This window comes from Phacochoerus africanus, chromosome 2, assembly GCF_016906955.1.
Source record: "Phacochoerus africanus isolate WHEZ1 chromosome 2, ROS_Pafr_v1, whole genome shotgun sequence".
Classification (NCBI taxonomy): Eukaryota; Metazoa; Chordata; class Mammalia; order Artiodactyla; family Suidae; genus Phacochoerus; species Phacochoerus africanus.
In genome coordinates, this window is record NC_062545.1 from 11,886,847 (window position 1) to 11,898,382 (window position 11,536).

The 11,536-nt window shown below is 49.9% G+C and overlaps 1 protein-coding gene across 1 annotated transcript in view; it reads right to left on the bottom strand.

The window, feature by feature from the left end:
* TIAM2 (TIAM Rac1 associated GEF 2) overlaps positions 1-10,015 on the bottom strand; it is a 237,261-nt gene extending 227,246 nt beyond the window's left edge. Inside the window, exon 1 of the mRNA XM_047769867.1 lies at positions 9,845-10,015. The gene's annotated coding sequence lies outside the window, so the exon portion shown is untranslated. The remainder of the gene's footprint in view (positions 1-9,844) is intronic.
* Between the last annotated feature and the right edge of the window lie 1,521 nt (positions 10,016-11,536).

Here is an 11,536-nt window from a genome sequence, read left to right on the forward strand (position 1 = left end):
GCAGGTCATTAAAAAAAATTCCAGTTTCATGGAAAACTGAAAGAGAACTAAGTAAAACACTGCCTGTTAGCATTTCTTAGGAAATGGCCTTTGTCGAAGACAGAGAAATGCTTCTTTTTTCATAATGATTACAAAATAGATGGGTCTATGTAGGTTGAAATTCTCCCTACTACTTTTCATTATTAATATGCTTATTAATATATTTAACAAATTTTTTCCTTTAGAGACCCGATGTTTCTTTTTCTTTCTTCTTTTCTGCCTCTTTAGGGCTGCACCCACAGCACATGGAAGTTCCCAGGCTAGGGGTTGAATCAGAGCTGCAGCTGCTGGCAGATGCCACAGCCACAGAAACTTGGGATCAGCTGCATCTGTGACCTACAACACAGCTCACAGCAATGCTGGATCCTTAACCCACTGAGAGGAGCCAGGGATCGAACCCGTGCCCTCATTGGTTACTAGTCGGGTTTATTATTGCTGAGCCACAGTGGGAACCCACCCCCAGCCCCGATGTTTCTTTTTAAAAATAGCGCCTGTCAAACCTCGAATCATGGGCCAGTCTGAAGTAAGGAAAACTGCACAGCATTTCTCTGTGGATAACCCCCACATCTCTTGCCCATGCCTGGCAAATCAACTCGCAGGACCTCACAACCCTGTACAAGCTCCCCCAGCCATTCAGTTCAACACCGAATTTCCCTCCACCCAGTTCCAGAGGCCTTGCAAACCCTATTATCCACAGCCTCCAAGATCACAATTACCTCCTAGCAATGTCTAATTACACATTCTGGATTTGCCAAGACCCAACACGTCCACCAGCCCTGCCCTCCTTGCTAGTGTTGGGTGATGGTTACCGGCAAGGCCCAATGCCAGTGGGCATAAGTATCCTATTATAAATACACTACTTTAAAATGTTTATAAACTGTTTCTTCTGTTTTCTGATCCCCTATTGCTGCACAGAATCACCGAGTTTTATGGCTAGAAGGACCCTAAAAGTCATTTTCAGTCCAATGTGACTCCCCTGGCCACCAAAGTTACAAATTAAGAAATGGAAACCCAGAGGTTTCCACTGTGGCTCAGCAGGTTAAGTGCCTGACTAGTATCCATAAGGATGTGGGTTCGAGCCCTGGCCTCGCTCAGTGGGCTAAGGATCTGGCATTGTTGCAAACTGCAGCGTGGGTGGCAGACGTGGCTCAGAACCTGAGCTGCTGTGCCTTCGGTGTAGGCTGTGATTCGACCTGTAGCCCAGGAACGTCCATATGCCACAGATGCAGCCATAAAAAGAAAAAGGAGAGGGAAAAAAAGAAAAAAATGGAAACCCAGAGAGACTGTCATGTTTTGTTCAAGATCACCCAGCTATTTTTGGTAAAACTACCCAAAATGCAGAGTTCCTAAATCTATCCGAAACCCAGAACTCCAGTCTTTCTTTAACACAGTGTTCTAACTATCTGGATTATTACCTCTGGCTAGACAAATATCAAGAACAATTCAAACGTATACAAGTATCTTTCAAATAGTTAATTCTTTGTTTTCTGTCAGAATGGAGAAAAGCGAAGGTGCTGATAAAAGTCATATGGGTCCCAAAACATCACAAATGGCAAACGTTATGGAATGATCACGTTCATACGGGTTAATAAGGAACCCAACTGAGAGGTGGGCAATGATGCAGACACTGACCATCCACCGTGTGGACAACGCAGCCATTCAGAGGACGAGCCCCAAGAGTGGTGAGGACTGAGTGTTACATTGCCCCCCAAAAATGAGGGGTTAGGAAAAGATGAGGGTGACCTTCAGAAGGATGACGTCTTCGATGAGTCTAGATGGCTGAGAAAAGCCGGTGCACTCCAGTTACAACAAGATTCTGATGGAGAAGACATTTTTTTAAAGTGACCCACTAGCAGTGGTTGGATGTATTTATAATGAGTGATCCACTCTGAGGTATTTCTCATTTTCTTTTCACATCTTATGTAAAATGAATTTTATTTGCCCACATGCGACGCCGTGTACTTCCCAAGGAGAAGTTCAACAGGCAGTTGTGAAAACAGTTATTGCAGGTGGCTGTGCTTGCACAGAATGATTGGGATTTCCAGAGGCAAACTTCAAGAAGGAACCATTCAACGGATAAGCATTTTGGCTGCTGATCTGGCTAACATTTATCAAGGCTTCATGTCTTCATACAGTAGGTACTGAGCCCAGAAGTTTCAAATGCCACCAGCGCACGTAATTTATTGCAATGTATTCCAGCTGTGTTCTTCTTTAGTTTCTATTCATATGAATAAAAGCTCTTTTTTTCCCCAACTTAATTTGTTTTGTTTTGTTTTGCTTTTTAGGGCCATATTCATGGCACATGGAGGTTCCAGGCTAAGGATCCAATCAGAGCTACAGCTGCCAGCCTACACCACAGCCACAGCAACGCCAGATCTGAGCCATGTCTTCGACCTACACCACAGCTCACAGCAATGGCCAGATCCTTAACCCACTGAGTGAGGGCAGGAATCAAACCCACAACCTCATGGTTTCTAGTCAGATTCGTTTCTGCTGCACCATGATGGGAACTCCACCTAATTTTTATTTTATATTGGAATACATTTGATTTACAATGCTGTGTTAGTTTCAGATAAATGCTCTCTTTGGAAAGTGCAATAACATCTTTTTTTTTTTTTTTTTCCAGCTGCCCCCACAGCATATGGAAGTTCCTAGGCCAGGGATCAAATCTGAGTTGTAGCTTTGACCTGCACCACAGCTGCAGCAATGCTAGATTTTTAACCTACTATGCCAGGCCAGGAAATGAACTCAAGCTTCCACAGAGACAAGCCAGATCTTAACCCACTGCACCACAGTGGGAACTCCAATAACACTGAAACAACCTAAACATCCATCAACAGATGAATGGATTAAGAAGATGTGGTACATATACACAATGGAATACTACTCAGCCATAAAAAAGAATGACATAAAGCCATTTGCAGCAACATGGATGGAACTAGAGACTCTCATACTAAGTGAAGTAAGTCAGAGAGAGAAAGACAAATACCATATGATATCATTTATATCTGGAATCTAAAATGTGGCACAAATAAACTTTTCCACAGAAAAGAAACAAACTCATGGGCATGGAGAAGAGACTTGTGGTTGCCAAGGGGGAAGGGGTAGGATGGACTTGGAATTTGGGGTTAATAGATGCAAACTATTGCATCTGGAGTGGATGAGAAATAAGATCCTGCTGTACAGCACAGGGAACTATAACCACTTGTGGTGATGGAACATGATGGAGGATAATGTGGAGAAAAAGAATGTATGTGTGTGTGTGCGTGTGTGTAACTGGGTCACTTTGCTGTATGGCAGAAATTGACAGAACATTGTAAATCAACTATGATAAAAAATTTTTTTTGAATCCATTCTAAACCAGCGTCACGGTAATCCTAAGGGTAACTAAGACTACTGCTCTCTGAACCACCACCCCAGCATGAGGCCTGAGGAGGAAAGGTAATGAGAACTGGATGCCTCAGCTGCCAGCAGACACTGGGAATCATCAGAAAACAATGCTTATTTTCTCCCTGGAGAACTTAAGGCCCTCAAATGTTTAGCTGAGTTGCCAAGAGGTGTATTCCAGACCCAAATCGAGATTTATTAATACCCAGGACAACGACACGGCTGCTACTTCACGCTTAGGAAAGATGGAGAAACTTCATTTTTTAGCACTTTATTATTGATCAAGTCCACTTAAAGAGTCAAATATCTGGCCAATGGTCACTCCACTTCATAATCATGAAACAACTGCAAACGAGCATTTCAGCAATTTCAAGGAACACTTTGTGCATGCTCTCGGCCACTATTCGAGAATGGCCACTAAGGAACCATGCAGGCCCTGGAAGAGGCACAGAAAGAAAAGAAGCAAAGCACTCCCCGTGTGGTGGGGAACTTGCCCACAAGCAAATACCCCAAAACGAAGGCCACGACCGATGCAGACCACAAAGTCAGTGCCTGGAAGCACAAGAAAGAGAGCAGCACACTCAGAGAAAAGGCTTCGCTGAGGCTCAATGGATGACGACAAGGAGTTGGCCTAACAGGGCAGAGCCATGAAAGGGAAGGAGAGAGAGAAGACTGCAATTCACTTGGAAGGGGATGCCGTCGGGTCTCTACGCTGCAGCCTAACCCGCTGCCCATCCTCATCTGACACGACATGACCAAGCCCGAGCCCATCTCCATGGAGGGAAGAACCAACACTCTTCCCGAACTCTCCCGTCCTGGCAGGCAGAGTTCTAAGCACCTTACACTAATTAACGAAGTCCTCAACTCTGCAAATTATCTTCTAGGACGAAACCACTGCTGTCACCCTCCTTCTAGAGATGAAAATCCTGAGACATAGAACACTCTTATCAGACAAAAAACTACTTTGACTTTAAAAATGACAAAATAGGGAGTTCCTGCCGTGGCGCAGCAAAAATGAATCCGACGAGGAACAATGAGGTTTCGGGTTTGATCCCAGGCCTCGCTCAGTGGGTGAAGGATCCGGCATTGCCATGAGCTGTGGTGTAGGTCGCAGAAACGGCTCGGACCCCACGTTGCTGTGGCTCTGGTGTAGGCAGGCAGCAACAACTCCAATTAGACCCCTAGCCTGGGAACCTCCATGTGCCACGGGTGCAGCCCTAAAAAAGACAAAAGACAAAAAAAAAAAAAAAAGTTCCCATTGTGGTTCAATGGGTTAAGAACCCGACTAGTACCCATGAGGATGTGGGTTCCATCCCTGGCCTTGCCTTGCCCAGTGGGTTAATGATACAACACTGCCACAAGTTGCAGCATAGGTCACAGATGTGGCTCAGATCCCGAATTTCTGGCTGTGGTATAGGCTGGCGGCTGCAGCTCCGATTCAACCCCTAGCCTGGGAACTTCCATATGCCTTGGGTGTAGCCCTAAAAAGACCAATAAATAAAATAACGATAACAAAATATTGAGTAAAATTCATCACTATATGTTAAAGTCACTGTGAATCCTAACTTTTACCAGTTGGAGATTTCCAGGGCTGTTTACTATGCTATTTCCCAAACTACTGATGACATGAGAATCTTCAAAATTCTAGCCTTACATCTTATTTCCAATGCAAAGGAGCCACTTAGAAATGGGAACTCTTTTTTTTTTTTTTTTGCCACACCCATGGCATGTGAGAGTTCCCAGGCCAGGGCTCGAACCCACACCACAGCAGGAACTAGAGCCACAGCAGTGACAATGCCAGATCCTTGACCCACTGAGCCACAAGCGAAGGCCATAAATGGGAACTCTTGAAGAACCATGTCCAAGAGACACATTCAAAAATCTAGCCGTGAATCTGAAAGAAACCTTGTGATCCAACACCACAAAAACACAAAGAAAGCTGCCGTCCAGATTCTGTTACTCAATCTACAAACCTCCTACATGGAAACAAAGCAGACCAATTTCCAGCTGGACAGAATGCCTGGAGAGGAGTGGGCTGGATCCCAGGCCAGGCAGAATCCAAGATAGGAAATACACTACACGCTCCTGGCAGGAAACCGGTTCAGGCACCAGGCTATGTCTATTGGCCCTAGTCTGTGGGAGGGCTTCGGATCAAGCACTTTTTGTTCTTTCTTAAAATTCTGAAAGAACTCATAAAAGGGTTCAAATTCTCCATTGTTTTTCCTAAAATCCTCAACGCCTTTACAACTGCAGACCTGTTAGCAGTTGAGATCAGATGGGAGAAAGGAAGGAACGTGCCATCAGACCTGGGTCAGATCTCAGCAGTGCCACTTCCTAAGGAGGTGAACTTGGGTGAGGGGCCCCCCCAGACCCCCAGCCTTCTCGCTCTGTGTCGCTGAGGTCAGTGAATATCCTTCGCTGGATCCACTCCCCGCCCCCAACCCTCCACACTCCCCCAGGCCACCCCCAGCTCCTTCGGATCCCAGGGCTCTCTGCCCTGCTGTGTTCCCACTGCCTCTGACCATCTCCACAATTGCAACTCATCTGCTTTCTGCCAGTCTTGGTTTCTCAAAACCACTCACCTTGCTTCAAGAGGGTCTGAAATGCAAATCACTCCTTTGCCTAAAGCCAAGTGATGTGCTTTTATGTCACCTGCCTTTCTTCTCTAGGTAAGGTTCCCTTACCGAATTTCAAAGACTAAAGATAGCAATACCCTAGGGGCTCACCAAAGGACCTGTTCCACTGGAAGGACAGCTGTTGAGGCTAAATCCTTCTCAATCAACGAGAGCCCTGCTGCCCTGCCCTGAGGAATAAGCGGGTTGATGGGTACAGAGAGCCCAGCGCAGGGCCTGCGGGCACAGCCTGTCCTAGATTCTGCCCCTTGCGACTTTTCAGTCTTCTAAAGTTTGCAAAGTGCTTTCACACGATCCTGCGAACAACTACGAAACTTGGGAGGCTCCAGGAAGAAACCGAGGCTGGCGACGGTCAAGGCGTGCAGAACTGGGGCTGGTTTGTGGACAGACCCCCTGATTCCAGATCCTGAGTTTTTCTGTGGATGACTCTCTGCCAGGAGCTCCCTGGCTTCTTTTACAGAAAACAGTTCCTACACCCATCTCCTCCATCAAGTTTATCCAACACTTTGATGGCATTTAAGGATTCAAATATGGCCAAATTCTACTCAAATGGACTCCAGAAGACTCTGCATTGTGCTGCACTGGATAAAGTAAGCTTTCCATTGGCTCATTCCTTCATTCAGCAAACATTTATCACCTGCGCAAGGCATTGTACTGGGAATCTTCCTTTTCCCTGAGATGGTAAAATCAGTCTCTACCTTCAAGATTTCCCAACTGGAGTTCCCGTCATGGCTCAGTGGTAACGAACCCAACTAGTATCTGTGAGGACTCGGGTTCGACCCCTGGCCCCGCTCAGTGGGTTAAAAGCTCCGGCATTGCCATGAGCTGTGGTGTAGGTCACAGAGGTAGCTTGGAACCCGCACTGCTGTGGCTGTGGTGTAGGCCAGCAGCTATAGCTCTGATTCTACCCTAGCCTGGGGACTTCCATATGACGCAGGTGCGGCCCTAAAAAGACAAAACGAACAAACAAAAAAAACCCCAATAATACATTATTCAGTCAACTACACGCCAATAAATTTTTTTTTAAATCTCCAGAATGCCCCCACAAATTATGAGAAGGTTTTAAGTACATACAAATTTGGACCATTTTTAAGAATCTTGCAGCCAACTGAGCTTGCAAATTGCCCCCCAAAGCTCCGTTTTTTCATGTGTAAATTGTAATCTCACAGGCTGTTCTCATTGGAGAGCCTAAACAGATCAAATTCAAAGCCTTCTTTTCTTTCTTTTTTAATTCTGTGCTATATCACTTCAGGGTGACTTCAGTTCTTGTATACAAAAGGGCACGTCATCTAATTTATGAACACATATTCATGTGAGCAAAGCTCTTCCCAGCCTTACTTTTAAGAGTCATGTACCCTTATTTCTGCCAGCAAATCCTCCTTGGACCTCGGCACCTTGAAAAGTAGCCAGCTGAGGAGGCTCACCACGTGTCGGCACCCACCTCTGACCCACCTGTGAGTTCCCATGCCCAGATTCTTCCTTGTAATCAAGGAGACGATGCCTAAGAATCACCTGAATGGCCAGAACAACCTGACGCCCCCTTCATCCTGAGAAACGTGTCCCCAAACTCCTGCTTCTTTCTAGACATCTGAGGGATGACGCTTTCTTTTTCTCATTCAAGGAATCCTCACTGAGCTCCTGCTCCAACAGGCTCTGTGATGGGTGCCAAGCATCACAGTACAGAGAGGCTGAAGCAGGGTCACCACCAGCCCACACGGCGCCTTTGGGTCCATTAGATAAGGTGGCCCCCTCCCGAGGGCAGGAGGGCACCAGGGGCTTGGCAAGTGGACTGTACATTGGGTTTCAGCCGCCACGTGCCCACTGGACAGCATGACCTTGTGCAGTGACCAACTCACAGTCTTACAAGGCAGCACGGCCAGAGGAGTGAAACACACACCCGTGTTCTAGTAGAGGCACTGACTGCTGGAGAAAGAGCTTAACTGCCTGGAGATAATGAGGAAGGAGCGGCTGCTAGAGAAGGTGTCTGGCTGACACATGAAGGACGGGTGTGTCATCAACAGATGGGCGAGCTGAGGAAGAACGGTATAAACAGAATGTTCATTCATTCCAGAGAGTGGTCTGGAAATGACAGCTTGGAAGGAGTTTGAAGAGTCTGGCTGTGTGTCCCTGTGTGTCTGCGTGTGTAAGCGGAGAGGGGGAAGGGAGACCTGGGAGCCAAAGCTGGCAAGGCAGGCAGGGGCCAAATTATGAAGCATTTTATATGGCAAATTAAAGTGTTGAAACCTGATTCTCAGGTCATTCGGGCCTTGTTTGGCAGCTGTAAATATTAAGCTCTTCTTCAATTACACCTTGCCCTATTTTTTTTTTTTTACATTAACCAATCACAAGGTAATTAGGGACTCTGATTCCCTAAAGCAGTAAGTCTCACCCCATAAGCTGAGCAGATAAGTGCCAATGGAAAATAAATTTGCTTTTAGAAATGCACTCATCTTGAGACTTTTTAGAACATACAAAGTTTAAAGATTTACCAGCAAATGTCTTTAAGTGTCTATGCACACAAGTGCTACTGGTTATGCTCAAGTGAGATGACCAGAAATGGACTTTTTTTTTTGGTCTTTTTAGGGCCACACCTCTGGCATATGGAGGTTCCCAGACTAGGGGTCAAATTGGAGCTGTAGCCACTGGCCTACACCACAGCCACAGCCACACCAGATCTTTAACCCACTGAGCAAGGCCAGCATCCAACCTGCATCCTCATGGATGCTAGTCAGATTAGTTTCCACCGAGCCACGATGGGAATTCCCAGAAATGGACACTTTTCATTCAGAACCTGGACCTGAGATATTTATAGCATACGGCATGCACCTGTGAGAAACACGGGAGACTAATTTTTAAAATTTACTAGAGGCCCTGGGGCATACCTCTATCAGACAGGGAGGTAACCAGGTGCTGTCGTGAAAAGAATTACATCAGTGGCATTTGAGAAGCAGGCGGTAGAATGGGATGAACCAGCACGGGAAACCAAGAACTTGGCCACATGATGAATAAAGGTCTTATCACGACCCAAGGCTGCCTAAACTACAACAGTCATCAAAGCAGCGCCGCAGCGTGAAGGCGAAGGGAGCTACCTTCAGGACCAAGCAGCCTCCCCTCCCCCCAATTAAGTTCCCTTATTTTGCTATTTTAAAAAGTCAAAAGCGGCAAGGACGCACACCAGATTAAGTTTCACTGTTTCTTAAAGAGAAAGGACCCCGTGGCATCATCGGACTCGCGTACTTTCCAGGCGGCTGCGGCCGTCAATTGTTGGAAGAATGGCCTTTTTTCTTCCTTAACTGTTTTTGGTAAATATGATCCGTTTGCGGCACGACGTGTCGGCTTTCCCAGAAACTTGGCACCTGGGCCCCTCGGAGCCGAGCCGGGCGGGGAGGCGGCGGCGGGACTCCTACCCGCCTCCCACCCGGCGGCCCCGGTCTCGGGGACCCCTGAACCCGGGGAGCTGAGCCGCGGGCGTGGGGTGCGCCCTCCCGCACCTTCCCGGGCGCTCGGCCGCCGCACCCACGAGGCCGGGCTCGGGGCTCTGGCGCGCTAAGGCGGAGGCCGGGCGGGCACCAGAGCACCGCGAGGGCCAGCGCCCTGGAAGCGTTTTCTCCGGCCCGCCAGGCTGCGCGGAGGTCCGGGACGTACCGGGGCGCTGCCACCGCGCGATCCCGACCGCGACCCTCGGCTCACCGCCGGGGGAAGAGAGCGCGGGGAACAAAGCGGAGGAGGTGGGCCCGCCCGCCCGGAGCCGGGGTCCGGCCCTCGCCCCCCGCCGCCCCCCTTACCTGGGTGGAGCGCCCGGCACCCGCCCGGGCTCCCCGCCCGCGACACGGCCCTTCCCGCGGGAGTCCCGGCGGCACGCGGGGAGGCGCCGGCCGAGTTGGAGAAGTTGCCGGAGCCACTTCGTGCCCCGCGGGCGCTAAGCCTCCGGCGGCCGCAGCTGCCCCTCGCCCCGCGCGCCGCGCCTTTGGCGGCGAGAGCGGCCGCACCTTCCTCCGGGGCTGCTCGGCCCGCCTCCTCCCCGCCCCCGCCGCCCGGCCCGGCCCACCCCCCCCCCGCCCCCCCCCGAAGCCCCCCGAACCCGCGCTGATCCCCCGCTGCGCCCACCGGGGCGGCCCTGCTCTCCCGCCTGCCCAGCCCGGCCGGCGCTTTCTTTTTACGACGTCCCAACGAAAGAACAACCGAGAACTCCGCGAGCTTCGAGTCGGCGCCTACCGGGAACTAGCCGCTCCGCCTGCCATCGTGGACGCGACGCGTAAGCTCCAGTTCCTTCCCCCAAAGAGCTGAGCGTGGAGCAGACGTTTGCGCGGGTACCGCTAAGGACAGGGCGGGAGGAATCGGCAGCCTCGTGCAGGCAGGAGAGACGGCTCGTCTCCCAAGCCTCTATGGAAGTGACCCTCGAGCGGAGTCCCGGGGAATTCGGACTCTCCAGACGGATGCTGCGGGGTTTATGAGGGAAACCTGAGTGATCCAGGGGACCCGGATGATGGGGCGGGGGGGGGGGGGACGCTCAGGAGAAGCAGGAATGAAGGCTGGGTTCCCACAGTCGCGGTCCCTGCCTGCACAGAGGCTCTTGGGTGGAGAGGAGAGGGAAGGAGAAGGAGGTAGTTACCGTGCAAGCGTGGGGCTTCCAAGAAGCAGGCGCCACGTCCGGACTAGGAAGGGTTTTCTGAGAGGGGAAGGCGGTGCGATTAAATGCGAGGGGATCCCAGAGTCCCAGCTTCACGCCAGCCTGAGCGCGGTGAAGGAGAGACGGACCCTAACCTCCCAGCGGCCTCAGGAAGATCCAGAGTGAGTCTGACATCCAGAGTTACCCCGAGCAGGGGACTCATTTCTCCTTAGAACCCACCTGCCTCAGCATCCGTGTCTCTCCCAATCCTGGGCTGGGAGACGCCGCCGCAGGAAAAGCGTGGCCTTGGGCACAAACCCAGAGAGGCGTTTCAGAGCCCAACCGCCAGGGCCCTTCATCAGTGAAACCTGGAGATGGTTGGAGATATTCGAGAAGGATTTTCACAGCTGACCACAGTCTAAAAGACGAAGGGAATCACCTTTCACCCACAGGCCTACGGTTTTTTAAATGAAGCCCCAAGGCGTTGCGGTGACCTGGCTCTCCACTTTCAACTGCCACAGGCTCTGTTCACAGTGACCTGCTCGGCTGCATGGGCGCTTCCTCCTCCTGTCGCTGCAGGGCCCCGGGGCTCTGGTGGGAAGCTTCTCCCACTCCACTCAGGCATCATCGTCGCCTCCTCTCAGAGGCTTTTCCCCCTCAGCACAGACCTACCACCCTAGAATCTTCTTTATGTTTGTCACCCTTGCTTCTTGGACAGGGTTTTTTTCACACTGTCTCAAAAAAATATTTTTTTTCTGATTAAACAAATAACATATTCATTGCACAAATCTGGGAAAATACATATAACCCGAAGGTCTACACCTCCTCCAATCGTCTAGGGACACCTTCCCTTGATAGACAAGTAGTC